At 34.6% G+C, this 26729-nt stretch overlaps 1 long non-coding RNA gene across 1 annotated transcript in view; it reads right to left on the reverse strand.

Moving 5' to 3' along the window:
- The window catches only part of LOC149840389 (uncharacterized), a 201890-nt gene that overhangs the window by 84393 nt on the left and 90768 nt on the right, over positions 1–26729 (reverse strand). The gene's annotated exons all lie outside the window — the stretch shown is intronic.

A 26729-nucleotide genomic window follows, 5' to 3' on the forward strand; every position in this document is an offset into this window, starting at 1 on the left:
TCAAAAGGGAGTTTAATCAAATAGCTGACGATTTGGCCAACCTAGGATCCATTTTGTCTTTCAAAGACGGAGAATCCTGTCGTTCTTTTGAAATTGACAAACTTGACCAACCTGCCTTCATTTCTGTAAAGCAAGTCAACCAGGCGGAACAGATAAAGAAGCCTTGGTATCAAGATATCAAAAATTTCATTGAAACTGGTAATCTTCTATCAGAATTGTCGAAGAAGGAACAGAAAGCAATTGAACGCATGTCTGCTCGTTATTTTATTCTCGTCGATGTTCTTTATCGTCGTGGGTTCAGTTCTGAGCATTCCAGGTGCCTAGACGAAGAAGAAGCTAAGGAAGTCATTCGAGAAGCGCACGAAGGCATTTGTGGCGGCCATGTTGGTTATCAAACTCTTGTTAAGCAAATCATTCGGGCATGATATTATTGGAAAACCATGCAGCAAGACTGCTATCGTTTTGTAAAGAAGTGTGTTCAGTGTCAGATACATGCACCTTTTATTCATACACCAACAACATATTTACAATTTGTCGTCTCTCCATGATCGTTCTCTATGTGGTTCTTCGATGTCGTAGGTCCCATCACCCCTTCTGCTTCAAATGGCCATAAATACTTTCTTGTCACAACAGAATACTTTACTAAATGGGTGGAAGCTGTCACTCTACGCACAGTAGAGGGCCGACATGTGGTCTCATTTATTCACAAGAATATTCTTTGCCGTTTCGGTATACCGCATGATATTGTTTCAGATAATAGTACTCATTTCAAGAATGAGAGAATGAAGACCTTTTGTTCAAAATTCAGAATTCATCATCATTTTTCAGCTCCATACTATCCCCAAGGGAATGGTCAGGCGGAAGCCACAAACAAAATTTTGATTCACATTTTGGAAAGAATCGTTGAAACGTGGCGTGATTGGCACGAGAAAATCCATGATGCACTCTGGGCATATCGAATCACCGTTCGAACCTCGACCAATGCAATTCCTTCAGAACTTGTTTATGGAACTGAGGTGGTATTGCCTCTTCATCTTCAGAAACCCACCCTTAAATTTGCATATCTTCTAGAGCTACCACTCGATCAGTACAGCAGCAGAGATTGGTACAGCTTGATCTACTCGATGAGAAAAGGCTCAAAGCAGCAGAGCATGCTCAGTCTTATCGTCAGAGGATAGCTAGGCAGTATGCCAAGTCAGTCATTGAAAGAAGATTCTGAGTCAATGATTTGGTTCTTAGATCAACCGTTCATCTCAAGCACCGCCCGCGTAACAAATGGTCACCAAACTGGGAGGGGCCCTACGTGGTCAAAGAAGCGTTACCACGCAATTCATATTGTCTGATTAACGCAGATGGGGTAGAATTACCCAATCCTATCAATGCTTGACATTTGAAGAAATTATATACTTAGAAAACTGCTATTTTACCTTTTGTATCCTTCAATGAATGCCCTTCTAATAAATGATCAATTATTCTTTTACCAAAATATTTTGTTTCCCATACTACACTGGGGCATTTTTTATAAAATTCGTCTTTTAGTCAAAATACATTGTATGCAGGCAGGATCAAACAAAATCTTTCATCATTCACTTATTCACATTCATTCGCATACATTCATGTTTATTCGCATGTGTTTGCATTTGCTTACATCCATTTTGCATTCGCATCAAATTTCATTCGGGATAAGGGACAAATCCAGAGATCCCGATCAATTGTCCGAGTCTTTGTGAAGGTGAAAATTGAAAATCTCCCATCACAACTAACATATAATCTTTCAAAAATCCAGTGCTCGTACAGGTAGTCTTTTAAAATCCAGTGCTCTTACTGGTAATCTTTTAAAATCCAGTGCTCGTATTGGCGATCTTTTAAAATCCAGTGCTCATACTAGTAATCTTTTAAAATTCAGTGCTCGTACTGGTAACCTTTTAGAATCCGGTACTTGTACTGGTAATCTTTCAAAAATCTAGTGCTCGTACTGGTAGTCTTTTAAAATCCAGTGCTCGTACTGGTAATCTTTTAAAAATCAGTACTCGTACTGGCAATCTTTCAAAATCCAGTACTAGTACTGGTAATCTTTTAAAATCCTGTGCTCGTACTGGTAATCTTTTAAAAATCCAGTGCTCGTACTGGTAATATTTTAGAATCCAGTGCTCGTACTGATAATCTTTTAAAATCCAGTGCTCGTATTGGTAGTTTTTTAAAATCCAGTGCTCGTATTGGTAATCTTTTAAAAATCCAGTGCTCGTATTGGTAATCTTTTAAAAATCCAGTGCTCGTATTGGTAATCTTTTAAAAATCCAGTGCTCGTACTGGTAATCTTTTAGAATCCAGTGCTCGTACTGGTAATCTTTTAGAATCCAGTGCTCATGCTGGCAGTCTTTTAAAATCCAGTGCTCGTACTGGTACTTTGTCAAAGTTCGGTCTTCATACTGGTCGCAACATAAATCTCGCATTGGGTTCAAACTCAATGTTAATCTTCAGATCTGCGATCCAAACAATCTTTGTGAGACCCTTGGGTCACTCCAGTCTATCAAGCATACCTTCAGGTCATCTATTTTGTTAGTCAGACCTCTGGTCATCAATTTTTAGCAAGCGAAACCTTTGGGTTAACAGATTCTATCAAAGTCAATCATATCTTTCCAACCTTCGGGTCGCATCCGACAATTATGGTCTTTCAAGATTCGACCTTTGTGTTGAATTTGTCCAGCAACTAGCTCAAAATCAATTATCAATCATTTCTCTTGCGAGGGACCCTTTTTCCAGGGAGAGTTTGAGGGAGCTCGTTCTTTTCGCATGTCTTTATTGTTTGTTCGTTGAACCCCTTTTTCTAGGGAGAGTTTGAAGGGACTCACGTTTCACAAACAGTTTGCAAAACAATCTTTATTGTCACATAAGGAACCCTTTTTTCCAGGGAGAGTTTCGACGAAAACTTGTTCTCCTTGTAGCCCTAAATGTCTTTTGTTAGGCCACCCCGTCATCAAGGACCCTTTTTCCAGGGAGAGTGTGATGGACTCACTCCTCCATGATATTCTTTCCAACCTTTGTTAGCGCCCCCCTTTTCATAAGAGAAGTCTAGAAATAGGGAGTTTTGACGAAAACTTTATTTCTCATCGAATGTTCATTTTGCAAACACCTCCTCTTTAGGGAAGAAAGAAGTATCTTTTGTTACCCGTTTAGGTAAGGGTCAAGCATGAGTCTCTCCTTTGGGGAAAGGAGAGGAGAATCTAGCCGCAGATGTGTCATTTAGACCTCAAGCGATTTCTTTCACCAAGGATTCCAAGAATATTTTGCCGATTTGTCATGAAAAATAGTTGTTGATTCTAAAAATCTTTTATTACACAAAAAATTACCTCAAGTTACATTCAGTATTACTTCTAAAAGGGTGAAGCTTTTGCGAAGAAGGATTCAAAATCCAAATTCTTGTTATTGACCAACCAAAGGGGTGAAGAATAAATCCTCGATATGGCCAACAAAGAAAATTCAATGTTGTTGCAAAGTCATAAGTGATCGATATTGATCGCAGTCAATGACACATTTTTAAAGATTATTCTTGCATAAATAAAGCAGTCAAAATATCCTGGGTGATACAGAAAAATCCACTCAATTTCCATATCCCCTCAATCACTTAAGCTGTAATTAAATATCTGCAAAAGGGATCTCTCAATTGTCGTCAAGTTGAAGACGAATTATGCGAGTTAGGCCCCCGGGGCCAAAGAAGATTTGGATCATCTCCAAGATGAAGGAGTTTGTGACTGATCCTTCTAGGGAAACTTCAGATCACCGTCAAGATGAAGGCGACTGTGATGAGCCTCCCGACAAACCTTAAAAGATATTTAATTTCAGCTATCATCAAGAGACCACCAACCAATGAGCCAATATTGTCAATATAACCCTTGAGGCAAAGAAGAATCAGAGCATCTCCAAGATGAAGGAGTTTGTGACGTACCCTTCCCAAAAAGAGAAAAGCTAGGACATCTCCAAGATGAAGGATGATATAATGAATTGCCCAGAAACCCAAAAGAGCTCCAATTCCGTCGAAAGAAAGAGTGCAGAAAGACCATCCTGAGAAAAGAATCCTAGGATATTAAACTGCCAAATTTGCTAAGAATTTTCTTTAATTTTATGAAATTCTTTTATAAATATTTTTTTACCAATTGCTTTTACAATGAAAATTCTTTCTTTTTCATTCATATCAAGGTCTCCTTGAAAGAAAAGTCAATTGCAAGTAATTTGAATTTGAATCTTGATTCTACGAAGTTAAGTCCAGATGGAGGTAATACTCTAGGCAAAAAAGAGGGAATATTTTTCATATATATGTGCTTATTTTCAATCATTCTTAAATTAACTATAATTTTTATCTTATTGACAATCTTTTCAAGTTATCCTGACATAAAGTAAGAGCTTGATATCTATTTTGATGTATCCAGGCGTTGTTGTTATCCCTTTTAGGATTGGATGGCGGGAGTTGTCCAATATCCTTCCCTTCTTGTTTTGATCTGAGTGTCTGGGCTCTCATATTCGCGTACTTCCCTGTGCTCCCCACTATCCCACCATAGACAGTTCCCGTTTAGGTTAAGGGTTAAACCTGAATTTTCTGCAAAAGGTCATATATTTTAAAAGTCATTTAGTCTTAGCAACGAGATGCCCAAGATCAATCTCTTTTCAAGCTTTAGAGAACCCCCCTTTCTTCCTTTTGCAAACCGCTCTCAGATTTATTATGCAAAATTCGAAGGTCCTATCATGGCTTCTTTATTTGAGGATTCTGTTTTTCATCCCTTTTAGGTTAAGGGTTAATCCTGAACCTCATTTTTCCATGAGGTATTTTTCGTCCCATCTAGGTTAAGGGCAAAAACCTGAACTTCATTTCTACAAAATGAATCTTCTTCTTTATTCTCCATTCCATATCTGTCATTACCGTTGGAACCAATTCTTTCATACCCGGTCGGATTCTCCTAATTGGGGCATTTTTTTAATCCAAATTTGGTGTGTTTTTCTTTGCCACTAAGCTCGGCTTCCAACCGGCTTAGTAGCAAAGAGGGGCATCTATAAACACCACAAATTTTCACTCTCATTCAGTGTTTACATTTCATGTGTCATTGCATATCAATGCATGCATTTGACATGTCATTTCATTGCATTGCATGTCATTGCATCTCATTGTCGAGATCCAAAACTCTTGTTTCCAAAATATTAATCCAGATTCAAGTTTTCAAACTCTTCTTTCGAAATCAATTTCAAAACATGGGTTTTAAGTCGATATTCTTGCCATTTGCCAAACCCTAGGATCTTATATTTCGAAATGTTTCCCTCAGAAAACAATCTGGATTCATTTTAAACTCAATTTCAATTGATTTCAATTCTCAGATGAGGCCCATTTAGGTGGTGTTGCTTCTAGATTCCTTTATTTATCAAAAATCTCAAAATTTTCAGATTCTTAGTTGGATCAGGACTCTGTATTCTCATCTTTTTGAACCTTTTCAAAACTCCATTCTGATTTTAAACCAGATATAGTCATATCCCTTGCCTATTCTTGTTATTTTGGCAAAAATTTCAGAGTCCTAGTCCAATCAGAACTCATTTTCCAGAATTCTAGTTGGATCATGACTCTTTTTCCAAAGTCCTAGTCGAATCAGAACTCTATTTTTATTACCCTTTTTACCTATTTTTGAGAAAACCTATCAAAATCCTTTGTTTTTGGCCAAAATTTTAGAGTCTCAGTCGAATTCGGACTCTTTCTGAGAATCCTAATCGAATCGGGACTCTATCTTTCATCATTATTCTGCTTGTTTTTAACCAAATCTTTCAAAATCGTTCAAAGATAAGTAAAAAACTCAAAGTTTTGGTTGAACCCGGACTCTATTTGAAGAGTCCCAGTTGGATCAGGACTCTGACCCTGATTTCACTTGTGAGAGAATCTTACCAAAATCTCCTTATTTATCTTTCCAAATTTCAAAATTGTTACACCTTTACCATGGAATTTCAAAAATTCTGGGATTTTATCCCCGAGTCCTGATCGAATCAAGACTCTATCCAAACCTTGTTTTCTCACTTCATTTTCACTGGTTTTCAAAAGCTTTGTTTAAATCTCATCATTTGCTTCTTAGAAAACCAAAAAAATTCAGAGTCTTAGTCGAATTAGGACTCCTCTTCAGAGTCCTAATCAGATCAGGACTCTGAACCGAACTTCAATTCTATCTTGTTTTCACTTGTTTTTCAAAATCCCCTCAGTTGTTTCTCAGAAAATCCAAAAATCTGAGAGTCCTAGTTCAATTAGGACTATGTCCCAGAGTCCCAATTGGATCAGGACTCTGTTTTGATTTCAATATTTGTTATTGTTTTCACAGTTTTCACAAGTTCTTTCATTTGTTTTTCAGAAAATACCAAAAAAAATCTAGAGTTTTAGTCCGATCAAGACTCTGTCCCAAAGTCTAAATCCAGTTAGGAGTCTATTCTGAAGTTTGTTTTTACTTTCATTTTCATTCCTTTTCATTTATTTTTTAAAAATTAGGTTATTTTACAGAGTTCAGTTAATTCAGGACTCTATTTCGGAGTTTCAGTTGAGTTAGGACTCTAACCCTGACTGTATTTCTCAACTTGTTTTTACCAGTTCTAATAAAATCTTTTAAAAACCTCTTCATTTGGATTTCAAAACTCTAAAAATTCAGAGTCCTAATTGGTTTGGGACTCTGGTACAAAGTTTCAGTTCGTTTAGAACTCTATTTTCAAACCCGTGATTTCCATTTGTTGATTTTAACCCTTTTTTTAAGTCATTTTCAGTATTTATTTCAAATTTTCAAAACTCTGATGTGGGGCCCACTCAGTTGGCGCCATATATGGAGGAGTCTTGACTCAGTCAGAACTTTGTGTCATTTTAAAACTTTCAAAATCTAAATTTACTTTTGAATCTCTTTTGAAAAAACTCTCATTTTCAAGTTTTAAAATCATTTCTGAAAAAACCAAAATGGGGCCCACTCGAGGTGGCGCCACATTTGATAAAGTCAGGGTTAAACTAGGGTTAGTCATAGTCCTAGTTAGATTAGAGGTTTAAATGAGTCAAAACTCATTTTGAAAACCCATTTTATTTAAACCTTTAACCATTTGTTTTTAAAGTTTTAAATTAAAAAGCTTTAAAACCCAAATGTGGGCCCACACTAGGTGGCGCCACATCTGGAGGTTTTCTAAGTTAATTAGGAGTTTGGTTAGGGTCTACCTAGGTTAGGTTAGAGTCCATTTAAGGTCAAACTCAATTAAGAAAAATCCACCCCCCCCCCCCCCACCCCCCCCACCCACCCCCTTTAGAGTCCATTTTTTTTTAAAACTCTTGAATTAAGCCTAAAAAAACTTTTCTATATAAAGAGCCCTTAGGGGGGTCGACCCTTTATTCTTCTCCTTTTGGATTCTTGGAGATTCTCTCTCCTCTTTTGAGCACTCCATCTTCTCCATTGCAGTTGCAGCCCCTAAGGTGAGTTCCTTAATGGCTTTTCATGATTTTATTAGTTTTCTTTGTTTCTTTTAATGAATTTAACCATTGGCACCATCTCTTTCATGGTTTTTATCATGGATTCAACCTCAAGAACCCCAAGATCAATCCAAGAAGATGATCTAACCCTATTTCATGTTGTTTTTCATGATTCTAATTCATTAGAATCGTTTATGCTATTGTTTTTCATGTTCTTAACCAAAGAAAACATGAGATTTAGCTGTTAAATGAATTAAATCCATGTTTTCAAAGGTGAAAATAATTTCAGCCATGGATTTCCTGTGTTTTATTTATGCTTTTATCATATTAATGTTCATTGCATGTGTTCCAACATTAAATTTAATTTATTCTTGCTGTTAGGTGTTTTTTTATTGTTTTTCATTGTTAAATCATGTTTTTTTAGTGTTTTATTGGATTTTCATGTGTTTTGATTCTAGATCAGTAAAAAGCATGTTATTTCACATTTAAATCTCTGTTAGAAATTGCTAAGTTTTTTATATGTGATACATGGATCTGTTATTGAGTCTTTGTAAAAAAATCAGAGGTTTTGGGATTTGGGAATTCTGTTGGAAAAATACAAAGTCGAATCAGGATTTTTGTTGATTAAAATCGTTGTTCAAATTCAAGTATAACTTTTAGATGCGATATTTCTCTCATTCGATATCCAATTTGAGATCCGTAAAATGCAGTGGCTTAGTGTTAATGTCAGATATTTAATGTAAAATTTTCATAATTTTTTGTTACCGTTTGATATTTTTCCTCTGTCAGAAAGTCAGATCCATGTTTTAAAACTCGTTATGACTTACTAAAACCCTAATTCAATTTGTGTTGATCATAAATCCTTAACCGTAGATCTGATTCATGATCTGTAAAAAATAAAGTTGATTATTTATCTGTCTATTATTCACTTCTAAAATCTCAGAAATTTTTGATGAACTTTGCTATTTTTTATTATATTTGCAACCAGAAGTGCCTGTTTTGATCAATTTTATATTCATTAAATTTAAGTCCAGATTGCCGGAATGATATCTCCCTAACCGAAGATTGTTTTTACAATCTGTAAAATAAAAATTCTTTGCCTTTTTGTCTATTTTGTCTTTGTAAAATTTCAAGAATTTTCATGGTAAATTGACCCCTGATTCGGGTCTAACACTGAAACTGGTACGTGACCATGAGTAAAAATAGCATATTTTAGGGTTTTAATGCAATTTTTGAATTGGAATAATAGAAAAAATATATTTTTATGATTCCAATCTAATTTTAGGGTGATAACAAGTGCAAGTGCCAATTTTTATAAATTGTAGAACTCATCTGATGCTTGGATGAGCCAAATTGCAAAACAGGGTGCCCGTAGGATCCCGAAACACTGCCAAAATCATGATTTTTGTGATATTTTTAGTTTTTTATGTATAAATTCATGTTTTTATGGTTTATTCATGTTTAGAATCATGTTAGGACATTTCATGATCGATTTGGTTGTTATTTGATTTTATTTGAATCCTAAACCCAAAGTTTTTACCAAAATATTTTCTTAAAACCCTATTTCAAGGTCATAGTCTTGCTATCAGGAGTAATTTGGTTATTTGACCTCATTTTTTAAATTCCTAACTTGGATTTTCTTATTTTCAATAATACCACATCACCTTATGTTTGATTTATTTTCATTTGAATTCCAAAACCTCATTTTTACAAAATATCTTTTTGAAAACCCTGGTTTCCAGGTCATAGTCTTGCTATTAGGGGTATTTTGGTCATTTTAACCCCAATTTCGAATTTTCAAATATCATTTTTATATTTTTTTAATTCTATTTCCTATTTCAATATGTTTATCTTGGGGAATCATGGAAAAAGGATTATATCAAGCAAAATTCAGTAATTTCCAGATATTGCTGGATAAATCTAGAAAAGTTGACATATCTTCACTAACAAGTTTTCTAGTTTTGCAGGGATATTGAAGACCTTACTTTCCTTTACTTTCCTTTACTTTCATTTATTTAAATTCAATTAGTGATGTAAATTAAATGTAAACTTTGGAATACGAATTTCAATTTCTGCTTAGATTAGGATTTGCATTGCATATAGTTTAAACTTTGATATATAACTGTTATGCTTGTCATTCATGTGCATATTTCTACAAATCCACCATGGTCTACAGGAATGACACATGCACAAGTTCTTAGGGAGTTGACAAACTCGATGGAATTCGTATTTATGGCCATAGTCAGAATACGAATGAGACACAGATTTGTGATCTTCGTATTAGCCATATTTAGCCTACACTCTTAGGCTAATTTCAAAATGCACTGCATTTCTCAAAAATACAAAAAGATTTTCTCAATTCCTCAAAGCCATGTCTTTCAAATCTATATTCATTCAATTTGCAAATTCCAATTCCAATCCAGAGAAATCGATTTTCTCAAAATTTTCTATGTCTTACTCATAAATTGATTTTCTCAAAATTCTGAGCTTTCAAATGGTATTTCACGTATTTTTCAAAGTTCAAAATTCGGTTTTCTAAGTTATATCTTCAATTTCAAAGTTTGAATTCAGAGAAATCAAGTTTTTCTAAAGTTATGTGAAATTCCTTAGAAATCGATTTTCACAAAACACTTAGATTCTTCAGAAATCAATTTTCATTTTCCTCATAAATATCCTCTCACCATGATTCACGATTTTCCAAGTGACATATTCTCCAAGAATTCTTTAAGTGTTTCAAATATTCAAAGCAAACATCATGTTTTCAATCTGCATTTTCAGAAAATTTATAGCACATGCCTGATTCTTTGTGCATTTAGGAAATAGAACATGATTTAGACAAGTTGAGCGAAACTAAGCACACTTTTGATCCTTGGTTCAATTATCCTGGTAAAGGCGCCAGGAACGGTTGAACTTCGTACCGACAGGCGAGTCCCATTCTTCGGAATTATCCCGCATTTTAAAACGGAGGTGAATTATTTTCAAAATCTTTTTCAAAGGTCAGTTTGACTTGCAAAAGTAAAATTTTTCGATGATAACAAAAGCTATTGCAATTTATGGATCTTGAATCAGACCTCAGTTGATAGAAATATCACATCTGCAATCTATGCTTAAATTTCAATAGTGATTTTAAGAAACAGAAATCATGGTTTGACTTTGTATTTTTCTGACAGGGTTCCCGAACCTAAAAACATCTAAAACTTTTATAGGGAGTTACTGAAAAATCCGTCGACCAACCATAAAAAAATCAGAATTTTCTAACGAATATTTAAGCATGAATCAATACAATTTTTTGAGTGCTCAGATTTGAAACACATGTGCATTCAATAAAACCCTAAAAACCCTAATTCAAACATGAAAAATAATGGAAAATAGACAAATAATACAACAAAATTTAATTTAATGTTGTAACACATAAAATAAAAAACAATATTACAAGAAAATAAAAAAAATACAGGGAATCCATGGTTGAATTTGATTTGCCCTTTGAAAAGATGGATTTAGCCCATTTAACGAGCAAATCGCACCTTTCTTTGGTTAAGAACATAAAAAATGTATTTATAAATGATTCTAACAGATTAGAATCCTGGAAAACACTATCAAATAGGGTTAGATCATCTTCTTGGCTTTGTTTTGAGGTTCTTGAATGAAAACCATGGTTGAATCAAACATCAAATGGGCGGCAATGGTCAGAATATGAAATAAAATAAAGAAAAAACTAAAAAAATAATAAAAAGAGGAAGAGAATCATACCTTGGATGTTGCAGCAATGGGGGAAGCAGTTGGGTGAAGAGAGAAGCTCCAAGAAGAGGATGAGAGAGAAATAGGGGTCGACCCCCCTATGGGCCTCTATTTATATAAATAAATTAGGTATCAGTTAGGGTTAATTAATTCCAAGTTTGCCCTTTTAAAATCCTATCCAAAGCCACTAGTGGGGGGCGATTTTTCTGAAGTTCCCTAACCTATGTGGACTCTAGCTAACCTAAACAAACTTCTAATTAACCTAAAAGACTTTCAAATGTGGCGCCACCTAGTGTGGGCCCACACTGGTTTTTAAAACTCTAATTTAAAACCTTTAAAAACTAATGATTAAAAACTTAAACAAAATATATTTTCAAAATTGGTTTTGACTCTTCTAAACCCCTAATCTAACTAGGACATTGACTAACCCTGACTTCTGCAAATGTGGCGCCACCCCGAGTGGGCCCCACTTGAATTTTAAGAAATGATTTTAAAACTTGAAAATGAGAGGTTTTTCAAAAGAGATTCAAAAATAGATTTAAAGTTGAAAGTTTTGAAATGACAGAGAGTCTTGACTGGGTCAAAACTCCTCTAGATATGGCACCGACTGAGTTGGCCCCACATCGAAGTTTTGAAAAAGTTGAAATAAAGACTGAAAATGGCTTTGAAAATGAGTTAAAATCAACAAATGGAATTTAAAGGTTTTGAAAATAGAGTTCTAAGCGAACTGAAACTCTGGACCAGAGTCTCAAACCAATTAGGACTCTGAGATTTAGGTTTTTGAAAGCCAAATGAAGGAGTTTTTGAAAGATTTTCTCAGAACTGGTAAAAATATGTCAGAAAATACAGTCAGGGTTAGAGTCCTAACTCAATCGAAATTTTGAAAGAGAGTCATGAATCAGCTGAAACTCTACAAAATGTACTAATTTTCGAAAAACAAATGGAGAAAATATAAATGAAAATAAAAACAAGATTCATAATAGAGTCCAGATCAGATTGGGACTTTGAGACAGAGTCCTGATCGGACTAAAACTCTAGTTTTGGGGTCTTTTCTGAAAAACAGATGAGAGAATTTATCAAAACCAGTGAAAATGACAACAAGAGTGACATCAGAACAGAGTTCTGATCTAACTAGGACTCTGAGGACAAAGTCCTAATTTGACCAGGACTCTTAAATTTTTAGATTTTTGAGAAAACAAACAAGAGGATTTTGAAAAATCGGTAAAAATAAAGCAGAAATTGAAGTCCAGTTCAGAGTCTTGATCTGGCTAGGACTTCGAGGAAGAGTCCTAATTTGACTAGAACTCTAGAAATTTTTGTTTTTCTAGAAAGTAAATGATAAGATTTTAAAAAGAACTTTTGAAAACAGGTGAAAATGGATTCAGAAAATGAGATCAGGATAGAGTCCTTATTCGATCAAGACTCTGGAATAGAGTCCCAGAATTTTGAAACTCTGTGATAAAAGGGTAATTTTGTTTTCTGAAGAGATAAATGAAAGGACTTTTGAAAGATTCTCTCAAAATTGAAATCAGGGTCAGATTCCTAATCCAATTGGGACTCTTTGAATAGAGTCCTGGTTCAACTAAAACTCTAAGTTTTTTACTCCTTTCGAAAGATTTTGAAGAATTTGGTTGAAAACAAGTAAAAATAACAATGAAAGATAGAGTCCTAATCCGACTGAAACTCTGAAAAAGAGTCCTAATCTGACTGAGACTCTAAATTTTTGACCCAAAATAAAAGAATTTGAAAAGTTGTATCAAAACAGATAGAAATGACAATAAAACATAGAGTCCTGATCTGATTGGGATTCTGAAAAAGAGTCATAATCCAACTGGAACTCTAGAATTTTGGGCTAAAATAAGAGATTTTGAAAGATTTTCTCAAAAATAGCTAAAAATAGAAGTAAAAGGCAAAGTCCTGATACGATTGGGACTCTGGAAAAAGGGTCCTGATCCAACTAGGACTTTGAGATTTTGACCAAAATATCAGAAATGAACAGAGGATAAGATCACCTCTAATTTAAAACCAAAAATATAATTTTGAAAAAGGTTTAAAAGGATGAAAAGACAAAGTCCTGATCCAACTCGAACTCTAGAATTTTTGAGAATTTTGATAAATAAAGGAATCCAGAAGCGACATCATCTATATGGATCTCTCCTGAGGATTTAAAAACTAATTTTAAAACAAATCCAAATTATTTTTCTGAAGAAAATAAGATCCTGGGGGTTGACAAATGAAAAATGTCGATTCAAAACCCAGGTTTTGAAATTAATTTCGAAAGAAAAATTATAAAATCGAATCTGGATTGAAATATTTTGAAAACAGGAGTGCTAGATCTCGAAAATGAGATGCAATGACATGCAATGCCATGAAATGATATGCCAAATGCATGCAGTGACATGCGATGACACATGAAATGTAAACCCTGGATGAGGGACTTGGAATCCCGGACTCCCGACAGAGACAAAGAATTTGAAGATTCTCATCTCAGGATGAGAACTGATAGTTAAAATTGAGCTAAAATAAGGATTGAATCTTGATTGTAAGATGGAGTATTTGAAGTTTTTTTTTATAAAATTTGGGTCATGGACAGCCCTGGCTCAGAGGTCGACCAGTTGGTTCCCTGAAGACTGCAGAGAGTGGGTTCCAGTGGCAAGAAGCAAGTGTTTGTAAATGAGGGTGAAAATTTGGGGTGTTTACAATGGGGCATTGATTTTATGGGTCCTTTTTCGCCATCATTTAGATTTGTATAGATTTTAGTGGTGGTCGATTATGTTTCCAAATGGGTCGAGGCCGTGGCCACCCGAACCAATGATCATAAGGAGGTTCTTCAATTTATCAAGCACAACATTTTTAGTCGGTTCAGAGTCCCTAGAGCGATCATTAGTGATGGTGGTATGCACTTTCGTAATATGCAAGTAGCGTCCTTACTTAGAAAATGTTATGTGCATCATCGGATTGCTACACCGTATCACCCGCAGACTAGTGGCCAGGTTGAGGTCTCTAACAGGGAGATCAAGCAGATTCTTGAAAAGACAGTTCGACCAGACCACAAGGACTGGTCCCACCGCCTTGATGATGCCCTGTGGGCTTATAGGACTGCTTTCAAGACCCCGATTGGCATGTCTCCTTATCGATTGGTTTTTAGGAAACCATGCCATCTCCCTGTTGAGTTGGAGCATAGAACATATTGGGCTATCAAAAAGTTCAATTTTGATATGACCCAAGCTAGCACAGAGAGAAGATTACAGTTGAGTGAGCTAGAGGAGATGCGTAATGAGACCTATGAGAGTGCCAAGATTTACAAGGCTCGAACCAAGCAGTTTCATGATCGACATATTGTTAGGAAGCAATTTGAGCTTGGTAAAAAAGTATGGCTTTATCATTCGCGTCTTCATTTTTTTCCAGGCAAGTTGAAGTCAAGATGGAATGGTTCATTCATTGTGCATAGGGTGTTTCCACATGGAGCGATAGATCTTTTAGACCCTCGCATGGGTAGCATTTTCAAAGTGAATGGGTAGTGGCTGAAGCCTTATATTTCAGATACTGTAATAGGACATGACATCGAGGATGTCGATCTTTTAGAAGCATCAGGCTTGCACATGTGTGTATATTGTACCAGTCATAGGATTTTGTAAATATTCATAGAATAGAATTGTTAGTTTCAATTTAGTTTGTTTTCATATAGTCCATGTGCATAATGTATAAATCATGTTCAACGTAGGCATGTTTCACATTTTATATTTTAGATATCATTTCAGGTTGAGTCTAATTCATTTCCCTCATTTTGCATCTCATGTGCATTTACTTAGTATCATTCAAGCATGGGGGAGTGCCACTGGGACAGTGTCATTCAAGCAGGAGGGAGGGTGTAGTGGCTCACCTAAATATTTTTGTCTACATTTTACACATATTTACATATTTTTAGGAGAAGTAGATTTTTAAAGAAAGAGTTTAAACTTATATGAATGGTATTTCAAAACTAATGTTTTTAGAGGATTTTTAAGCCCCACGAAAATATTTCTAACATGGATCTAGAAATTATGGTTGTTTATGCAGATTTCGAAGAAATAATGATAGATACATGTTAGAGTTTATTTTGAATCACAAATATGAATATGCACAGTTTTATTTTTGAAAAACTAAGAAAATGAACAAAAGCGCAAAAATGAGTTCAAAAGTAAAAGAGCATGCGTTAGGTTGTTTGGATAATTTCACAATCGCTAGTAGATGAGGCTTAGACGCAAGTGAAGCGTTTGAGTTTCATTTCAAAAAGGAGAGTGAAAATCTTCGTGATCCTTTGTAGTTGAGAACAGACACAAGTTGAAGTGTTTGAATCTCATGTCGAAAAGATAAATGAAAGAAGTCACTTTTGAGTCTTAGTCAATATCTTTTGGTATACATTGAAAAAGTATAAAAGATATTGACATTGCACAGGGCATAAAAGCAGACCATACGCAAGCCATAAAATAAAAATAAGTGCGCAAAAAGAAAAAAAGGGAAAAATTAAAAATCAAGAAAAAGAAAAAGAGCTTAAAAAGAAAAAAAGTTCACTGCTTAGAAGTGTGATTGAGAAAACCTGTGCAGAAAACATATGAGTGAGGATAAGTAAATAATAACCAGTTTTTATTGGACTTTTCAAAAATAAAATATAAATAATTATGATATTTTGAAAAATAAAAGGAATCTTTTTATTCTGTGGTGGTATATAAAAGACTCTAATTATGTTTTGATTATGTAATAACAGAAAATATTTATGAAAACAAAGTCTTTAATTACCTACTACTTTATGAAGATGTGTAAATATTATGCATTCATGACAAAGATGTTTGTAGGTAGCATTACTGCAAACCCTCACGAGACCTCACTCGTCCACTAGGGTAACCCAGGGGTTGAAAGGGCTTGTTGCATGTGCTAAATGCAACTGTGATTCCTATGAACGTGAGTTAGTATGAATAGTATTGATTCTTGCATTTTTCTAGTTTGCTCGAGGACTAGTAGACAATAAGCATGGGAGTATTTGATCATGCATCCATTTTAATGTTTAATTCATATTAAAGTATGCATGATTCAGTATAAAATTATATTAAAATCCTGAGTTTATTGACAGTTTCGAGAAAATGTGCGAAATGAATAGAAAATGAAAAATGCATGAAAAATGAGTTTATTTTGAAATTTATGTCATAGTTCATTATTTGCAATTAGTTGAGTAGGTTAGGTTAGATAAATAAAGAGGAAACAATTTTTAAAATTAGTTTTAGCTTTAGTTTTAGCAAATGTAGAGATATGGAGCACTTTAAACAATAAGTTTTTTTTAGGGAGAGTGCTTTTAGAATTACCAAAAATAAAGTGGGGGGTTTCGCAACTCTTATTGTAATACCCTAAAAAGGGCTTTAAAAGCCCACGTAAGGGGGAGAGAGGAGCCGTCTCCTCCCATGCAATGCTCCTCTCTCCTTCCCCTTCCTCTCTAAATTGGTTCCCTCTCTCTCCTTTCTCTTTCTTCCCTCTCTTTTTCCTTCCTCTTCTCTTTCCTTCCCCTTTTCTTTCTTTTCCAGTGGAGTTACAGTCAGACGGCAGTGCACACGGTGGAGGCCAACAAATCTTCTCTCAACCCTTCCAAAATCTACGGTAAGTGTTAACTTCTCCTATTATTTCTCTTCCATTCAATATCATAGTTGATTTGAAAATGAAAAATACAAAGAAAAATTGAAAAAGCTAAATAAAAACCAAAAACAACATAGATTATAGTTTATGTCATTCTGCATTTTCTCTGGTTGTTGTTTCATTTCTCTTTTACCTTCTGATTTAGCATCGTTTGTTGTGTTTTTGTTGTTCTTGTAATTTTAGTTGATTACAATGAGCATCCACTCTAACTACCATTTTTGTTGAACTTTGCGTATTTCTCTGCATTCAGCGTGCATTTGTACCTAGTTGGATCCCGCAACCCTTGCATTTGCATTTGCATCTGCATATCCTTTTATTGTCAGTACCTATCTCTGCATCCATTTCACCTGTAACCTCTGCATTAGCATTTCACTGCAGCACCTTAGCATTTGCTTTTCTGCATGTCGCTCATTTTACTACAGCACATTAGCATTCTACACCACTTCATCTGCAAGTGAACCACCTGCATCGATTCCCTGTTCATACCTGCTGGAACCCCTCATCATCCACCGTGAATCAGGCCTTCCGAAATCCCTCGTCCGGTTTGGCGTGAAACCACTCCGTCGTGAAATCATTTTTTTTTTGAAATTCATGGTTGTTTTACCTTGAATTTCACGGTAAGCTTGTTTTTAAAGGTCTTCATGGATAAGCACCTCAGCATCTTCACTTGAGCCATTCACGGCTGTTGTAATTCTCACAGCAAATGAAATTTCTGCCGTGAAGCCCCATTTCACTTCACAACATTTTGTTTAAAAAAAAAGGCTTCACGACAGCCTTATTTTTAACATTTTTTGCATTTTCACAGCACGTTTTAAAAGTTTTTCACAGCAGTTTGTTTTTTTTATTTCCTTACAGCAGTAGCATTTGATTTTAGCATCTGTTTGATTTAGCATTTAGTTTGGCATATGTTTGTTTACTTGTTGTTTAGCATCAGTTTAGCATTTAGTAATGTGTTTAGCATTTTGTTGTTAGCATGTGTTTACTTGTATTCATTTTGTTTAACACTTGATGTTTAGTGTTACTTGTGTTTACTTATCATTTAGCATTTAGTTTTCATTTAGTGAACATTGCATTTATAGTTGTAATTGCATTCTTTTAGCATTATCATTTCTTGTTTCAATTTAACTTTTAGCAGTCATTTAGTGCATTTTGTTTCTTGCATACATCACCTAATTGTATTTCACATAGTTTTTGTTATTTAGTTCTCTGATATTCTAGAATTTAGTTCATTTTTGCATTTCTGTTCTTTTTAGCGTAGGAGTTAGTTTTCCTCTTGTACTGCTCATGTGCTTGTGTTGTGCAGGAAGGCGTGGAGCAGGAGCAAGCTAGCAATATTCTTTGGCACGCATTCGACACGTGACACGAGGCACAAGTGCAGAAGACTCCTTTTGTTTTTCTTTTAGAAATTAGGAACTTAATTCAATTTTTGGGTTTGTAATAAAATCATTTTAAACCCTCTGCATAGGGTAAACATTTGATGTAATAGCTAAGTAGTTTTATTTTCTCATACTTTTCCATTTTGGCAATAAAGCGTAGTTTAGTTGCGTGTTTGAATACAAAGTATTCCCCGTTCCCTAAGTTCGACCCGATCTCTACCACTTGTGAGAACTGGTTTTATATTTGGTGTCTGGGTTTCACATTGCTTTTCATATAAAAATATTTTCAAAAATTATTTCTCAAAAATAGACATCACAGAGTAACTAGGGCACCCTATGTGCCCAGCTCAAGGTCGGTGAAACCCCAGTTACGTTGATATAGTTCAACCCATTGGATCGGAACTGACAAATAGAAATTTAGCATTCACTAGAATCTGATAGATAGGCATTTGCATATGACAAAACTAATTAGTCACACAAATAGATATACGTTAGCATACACAGAAAATAACCAGATTCATATGAATATGCCGACTTTTGCATAAGGATAGTTGCACATAAAATCTTTAATGGAACCAGATTCACATAGTTATTCACATGCATTTACCTATTCATAAGCCCACATAAATATGTTGTTTCACGATCCTAACGACATGAATTTTCTACTGTGTAATTAAGTTAAATGGAACATAACACGGTACGATTTGCTCTACCAGGGTAACCAGACATTTGCAAGCTTGAGGTTACACGCATATGCATAAAAAAAATGGCTCAATACTTACACAACTACATTGGTTTATGATCTGATCATAACATTTCAATATTCTTATAAATCTAACATGCATAACATAAGATCTTGGTATTGCATATGCCAACATGATTACACGACAACATAATCTGTATACATCAAGGATGTCCATGTATATCCTAACAAATAGTCAAAATGGTTAATCTCATATGGGTAAAAACGTGTGTCTACATGTAACCGTCAAGAGATTTAGCACTAATTGTTTATCTTCTCACATAACCCATGTTCACAGTTGCAACTTCAGACACGTACTAAATTTTCAACAACCCCTAATTATCTGTTTAATGTCCAGAAATAACATGATGGTTCAAATAAAATTTCTAAACATATATAGAAAGACCAACAATATGAAGATTTTTTTTGTAAAGGCGTGAGATGTAAATGGTCTTTTTAATCTATCTGGAAAATCAACACATAGTTACATGGGAACATACGCATATCTAGTAACCGATACATGTTTCAGAAAAAAACAAAATGTTAGGCATATCAATATACACATGACATATATTTTTTTGTAACCATCTAGTAGGCAAAACTAACGCATAGTCTACAAAGAAAAATCCAAACCTTGATAATACCTAGACTAACTTTCTTGATAACATTCTAACCATCAAAGCTCACGATACACACATCACGATGTTTTAAGGCTACTTCTTCTAATTTATCTCCACTTAATTAGGTGGTTTTCAAAACCTTTTGAAAAGGTGAAACCGTCTCCTCAAAATGCATGATTTATACTATTCCTCTCACTTCCCATGTTGCCCCTCTTCCTAACTTGAACATTTGGTTTTATAACTACCATTTTTTTCATTCTTGGTACCCCTCCCTCACTTTTGTTGGGATTCCCCTAAATTCTTGGAAATGTGAGAGGAACTCCTCTCAGGTTTTTAGTGGAGAGATGGCTAAAAAAAATGGATTCTTTTAGCCTCCATGATTTTACTTTTTTTCAAAAAGGTAAAAACACAAGTAGTTTATACAAAAAGCTCAGTGCACAAGGGGTTTCAAACTGTGGTCTACTTTTAAAGGGGCAACAAACCCCACCACTGTGCTATGATACATTTCCTTGCAAATAATGCAAAATTTATTATACTTAAACGAGTCTGGGCCTATTTTCATTTTTTTATGTAAAAAGGAAAAATGCTTTCCTTTATACTACACATGTGCGCATGGTGGGTTTTGAACCTGCGTCAAACCCTAGGAGGTAACAAGCCTCACCACTACACCACACTCTCTCTTGTTGTTTATTTTGGCGGAATTAATTTATATAAGCTTTCGTTTGACATTTCCCTTTGACGGGGTTTCACGTTTCCAAGTGGATCCTCCCGACTTCTCTTACACACCTATGAAATTTCATTAATCGCTTTCCGGGACTTGAATAAGGTTCTACAAGTTATTTGGATCTATCAAGATTCAATTGCAATTGGGTTGAGATTCAGATCTCAAATCCGAGTTGGGTCTAAAATATACTTTAGATCTGAACTCTCTAACTAGATTTTTGGATCTTTATTGAGATTTGATCGTATTTGGATCCATTGAGATTCAATTTAATTCAAATTAGATTTTTGATCCATCAAGGATCCGAATCCACTCATCCTAACTGAATCCAATTACTGGATTCATTTGATCTTATTTAGATTCAAAATTCATTTGGATCAAATCCATATCATACTATCGTATTTATTTTGAAGAATTTTAACATTTATTTATTTCGATAATTACTAAAATTTTGCAGGTTTTACATACTTTCTCCCTAAAAAAGAATTTTGTCCTCGAAATTCGTTACAAGGACTAAACAAATAGATTGGGGTATCTTTCCCGCATTCTAGTTCCCAGATTTTTCTCATATGTTCTTTTAATAAAAATCTTTTTGGGCAATATTAAGAGTCAAAATACTACTTTATTCGCTCTATGTTTATTTATCATTAGTTGTATTACTACGATAAGAGAAACTTGTCTCTTTTTGAATAAATAATGTTCTTACAAAAATATCAAAAATTCTTGGGGTTTACATCTTCTCCCCGTAAAAATGAATTTTGTCCTCAAAATTCATTTTAAGTACTTGACAAATGAATCAGGGTGTCTCTTATCATCGCAAAATTTTTCCCCTCCCTCTGCGAGAGTGAGATAAACGACTCTGCGAGTCAAACTCGACCAAAGTTTTGAAAATGGTTTTGAAAATTACTCGCCTTCATTTTGAAAATTTGCGGGAAATTTCCGTTGAATGGGATCCGCCTGTCGGTACGAGGTTCGACCGTTCCTGGCACCTTTACTAGGGGTAATCGAACCAAGGATCAATTGTGTGCTTTGACAAAGTTAAATTATCTAAATTATGCTTTATTTTCCTAGAATGCACAAAGAATCAGGCATGTGCTATGGAATTGTGAAAAGATGCAAGTTTGGGAAATATGATGTATGCCTTGGAAAATTGAGATGTACTTGGAAAATGATTGGAAAAGTGCTTGAAAATGGAATTTCTGGGAAAATCATTGAATTTCATTGAAAATCAAAAGTTGTATTGGAAAATGAATTCTCAGGAAAACTTGAACTTTGAGAAAATCGATTTTGAGATTTGGATTGCTTTTCTGAGGAAATAAATTTGAGAATTCTGAAAAAATCAAGAAGTTCATTGAAAAATGATTTTTGAAATGGAAAATGGATTCTCAGAAAAAACTGGGAACTCTGAGAAAATCAATTTTTGGAATTTGGGTTTGAGATGAAAATCAATTTCTGAAGGAGATTTGAGAATTCTGAGAAGCCAACTTCTGAAATAATTCAAGGAACTTTAGAAAATTCGATTTTGGGATTTGAAAATGAAATTGAGAATATGGAAACCTTGAGAATTCTTGATTTGAACATGAGAAATACTTTGAAATCTCATTTGAAATTTCAGACTTTTGAGAAAATCAAATCCTGAGAAAGACTTGTAAATTTTTGGGAAAATCGATTTCTCTTAAATGGAATTGGGAAAAGAGTTTGAAAATGATGAAAATTGAATGAATGAATATGAATTTGAAAAAGAATTCTTTGAGAAATTGAGAAAATCTTTTTGAAATTTTGAGAAATGCAGTGCATTTTTTTAGTTAGCCTAAGAGTGTAGGCTAAATGTGGCTAATATGAAGATCACAAATCTTGGTTTTCTTCGTATTCTTACTATGGCCATAAATACAAATCCCACCAAGTTTGTGAACTCCCTAAGAGCTTGTGCACGTGCCATTCGTGTCAACTATAGTGATTTTGGAAAAATATGCATGAATGATACATCAGATATTGAGATTTTCAGAAATTAAACTATATGCAATGCAGTCCTATTCTAGGCTGAAAAGTAACTCTTATTTCAGATATTACATTGCTTTTTTACATTGAATTGAACAAAAGAAAAGAAATAAAATGACTAAATCTTCTTCTTGAATGTTTCTGCAAAACTAGAAAACATGTTAGCACAGAAATGTAGGTTTAGCTGGATTTATCCGAAAATATTAGAAATTATCGGATATTATTCAGATATAAACCTTAATTCATACCCCCTTTGATATAAACATGAGAAATAAGTAATAAAATTCAAAAATAAACTTGGAAATTCAAAAATGGAGTAAAAATGACCAAAATACCCCTGATGACCTTGAAATCAGGGTTTTCTAAAAGAATTTTTTTAAAATTTAGAAATTTGAAAATCAAATGAAATAAAATGAAACACAATATGATGCAATATGATAATATGCATGAAAAATTAGAAAATTAAAGATTGGAATTTCAGAATTGAGGTCAAAATGACCAAAATGCCCCTAATAACAAGACTATGGCCTTGAAACAAGGGTTTTCTGAAATAAATTTTGCAAAAATGTGAAATTGAATTGCAAATGATATTGAAATTAACCCTAGTATGATATGATATGCTTATTCACATGATAAAAACGTTAAAATGGCAAAAATATCACAAATTACTGAATTTAGCTTGATTTTCGCCTTTGAATTTAAAAATAAACTAACACATAAGACAAATGAACTTAGAATTGAGCCAAATTTGGCATTGACACCTAGACTAACCCTAAAAGCAAAATGAAGCTCGAAAATATATTTTTTTGATGTTTTTTTAATGTGAAAAATTAACTAGAAATCATAAAAATTAAGATTTTGCCCAAAATGTTAAATCTAAACTGAATTTTGGGTACTAAACTACCATAGAAATTTCCAAAATTTTATGGGGTGATAGAGGACAGTTAGGCAAATATTTTTGCCTTTTACAGATTCTGATTTTGACCTATGGTCGGAGCTTGACAGCTCCGACAAGTCAGGTAGGAATCTGACAACTCTAGGATTTATGGCAGACTGACAGGTTTCAGAAAAAATAGCAAAAAGTAGAGAAAATGTCTGAATTTTTGAGAGAATGTCCCCGACAAACATAGAAAAATTTTCTATTTTGACTGTTTTGGAATTAGATGAACGGTTTGGAAAAGTGCAGAGGATTATTAGAGATCTAGATCTCTGTAATTCTCAGACACTGGAATTTGATAGGCAGGGAGTTCAATTCCGAGAAAAATACCTAGGTTGCTCCTAAAATTCTTAAATTAATGACAAAGGGAATGGTGAGGAACAACTTCTCTGTTGTAAGTTTTGACATCTGACCTACAGGTTGAAGCATCACAGCGGGTTAGGGTCGGTCTAGACCCTGACAATGAAAAATTGAGATTTTTACAGGTTTTGGGAAACTTCAATTTTTAGCAGAGACCAAACCTCATTAGAAAAATCTGGGAAAATGCTGAAAAACAATGGATTCTAACAGGGATCCATTGTATTTTTTTGAGAAGAATTTGGATCATCCATCTGAGAGATCTCAGATGTTCTTATCCGCTAAAACCAAACCTGGAATTTCCAGAAGGGTGAAATCCCGGTTTGACACCGGATTTTTTTGATGGGGTTATAGAACCCGAATAGATCTAAGTTTTTGGTAGGAGATCAGTAAACAAGCAAATGCACGCATAAATATTTTTTTTAGAATTTATCGACTAGAATTTAAGCATAAAATAATAAATGGACTAAGCTTACAACTGAAATTTGTAAGAACAATAAAGAAACCTAAATAAACTAACCTAAGTGTGCAAGATGAGATCTAAATGAGAATATAGGCTTGAATGATATGCATCAAGAAAATGCAATTTATGTGGAAAATATGATTAAAAGAAAGTAAATCAGGGGGTTAGCATTAGCATTTAACTTGATATATGCGCTTTAAAAGGGAGGGACCCAATCCACTTATCGGATAGGTCACCTCTCTTATATAGCACGATCATGGGAAATCAATGCTTCAATTCATAACAACACAGAAAAATGGCATAACATTATAATGAGAAATCAAAGTTTTATGTCATGATGAACTAAAGGACACAGCCTTTGCAACTGGATGCATATGATTTGAATTAGATTCATGCTAGCATCATAATAATAATGATAAAAAAATTCATAGGAATAAAGGGGTTTCTACCTTGTCACGGTGGACTGGTATGGATCAGTTGAAAGGAGGCTACATCAATTGAAAAGGATGGTGGCAAGTGAAAATGTACTGGACGCCTGTTGAGGGTAGGCAATTGATGGTGAATGCCTTACTGAAAAGTAGGCTGCAACAGTAGTTTGAAGGAGATGGCTACGGTTGCTCGAAGGTGCTGGTATGTTGTAGCTTAAAGTACTTGAAGATGGTGGAATCAGAGGAGGTGACTGCAACAAGATGGGTCGGCTGCCGCTGGAGCAAGGAGGTTGATGATGGCTGCCTTGATGGAGTGGATCGGTTGGAGTGGTGTTGAAGATGGTGGAAGCTTGCAGCTGCAACCTTGATGGAGTGGATCGGTTGGGCTGAAGATGTTGCTTCAATGAGGGCCTTTTTGTTGGAGGCTATTGGCTGCAAAACAAAGGAATCCAGAGAGATAGGGATTTGAGAGAGGAGAGCTAAAGGGGCTGAGAGGAGGAAAAGATGTTCCAACGTGTCATGTCTTGGAGAATAGTAAGAAAGGAAGAGCTTTATGGTGGCTGGACAATAGGGAAGGGAAAGAAAGAAAGGAGGGAAATAAAGAAGGAAAGAAAAGGGAAAGAAGAAGGAAAGAAAGAAGAAAAAAAGAAAAGGAAAGAAGAAAAAGAAGAGAAAGGAGGAAGGAGTTGTAGGCTTGGTCGACCAAGGGAGAGAGGGAAGGAAGGAAGAAAGAAAAGAAGAAAGAAAAAGAAAAAAAAAGGAAGAAAATGAAGAAAGAAGGAAAAGAAGAAAGAAGAAAGGAAAGAAAAGAAAGAAGGAGAAGGAAAGAAGAAGGGGAAAGAAAAGGAAAGAAGGAGAAGGGGGCTGGTCGACCACCTTGGTGAGTCCCACCTCTAAAAAAACTGAAATAAAAATAAATAAATAAAAAATGATAAAATAAAGGAAAATATAGCAAAAGAAAATGTTTATTTTTTTATTAAAAGAAAATACAAGTAGATAAGTCGTCTCAAAGTGGGCTCACTTTCTAAATTTGAAATTCATTTTGAGGGTCAGAGGGGTAGAATAGCCTTTTTAGAAAATTTCTAGATGAAATGAGCTATTTTTGGCAGTTTTTGAAACGAGCTCCGAACTTGAAGTTTCATACCCCGTTGCGAAGCAAATTCAGTTTAGAATTTGAAAATTTGAGTTTGAAAGAAATCCAGATTGTTTTTCTCGAGAAAATATTTCCAAATTTAGAATCTTGGGGGTAAAAATGTCAATTTTAGAAACCCAGGGTTTGAAGTTGATTTTTGAAAACTTTTAAAACTCAATCCGGATTGAAATTTATAAAACGGGAGTTCTGGACTTCGAAAATGAAATAAAATATGATGAAATGGTATGAAATGCTCAGAAATGATATGAAATGCTGAGAAATGACATGAAATGTTATGCGAAATGCAGACCCTGAATGAAGAATTTTGGATATTGAACTTTGATTGATAGTTGTACCAGTTCAAAAAGTGTTAAAATTGATAAAATTTGCAAAATGGTTGAAGAAATGTTTTTTGGGCTCTACCGGACCAGAGTGACACTGAAAAATTGGGATGTGAGCTGGATTGAACTGAAATGAACTAGATTGAGCTGGGTTTTAAGGTTTCAGAACTCAACTGGACTGACAAGACACTGACTTAACTGAACTCCCAGACTGAATTGTCAAGAAATACTGTCATTTTTAGAGAAATGGCGAGAAATGGTCACTGGAGTGAAGTGAATTACGAACCAAAGCTGGGTTTGAGCTGGAACAGAGATCAGTAGTACTGAGATGAACTAAAATAAAAAATCTCTACTTTATAAATTCAGTTTAAAAAATCGAGCTCATTTGTAAAACCCAGTCCTTGCACTGGGTATTCCTCAGAATTTTCAATCATATACCGAGCTCATTTGCAAAACCCAGTCCTCACACTGGAAACTCTTCAAAATTCAATCTTCTAATCAAAGTTTGTTTCTCCTAAAATTCTAGTTCTGACTTGAACTCCCAAATTTGACTCATTTCAAAAGATCCAACTATCATTGGTCATATATTTCAAACGATCCAACACTCGTTGGTCATGTATTCCAAAAGATCCAACTCTCACTGGTCATGTATTCCAAGAGATCCAGCCCTCGCTGGTCATGCATTTCAAAGGTTCCAGCTCACACTAGTCACGCTCCCAAATCAATTTATTTCACAATCAAACCTTCGGATTT

Source organism: Nuphar pumila, chromosome 4 (assembly GCF_984573655.1).
Source record: "Nuphar pumila chromosome 4, dmNupPumi1.hap1.1, whole genome shotgun sequence".
Lineage (NCBI taxonomy): Eukaryota > Viridiplantae > Streptophyta > Magnoliopsida > Nymphaeales > Nymphaeaceae > Nuphar > Nuphar pumila.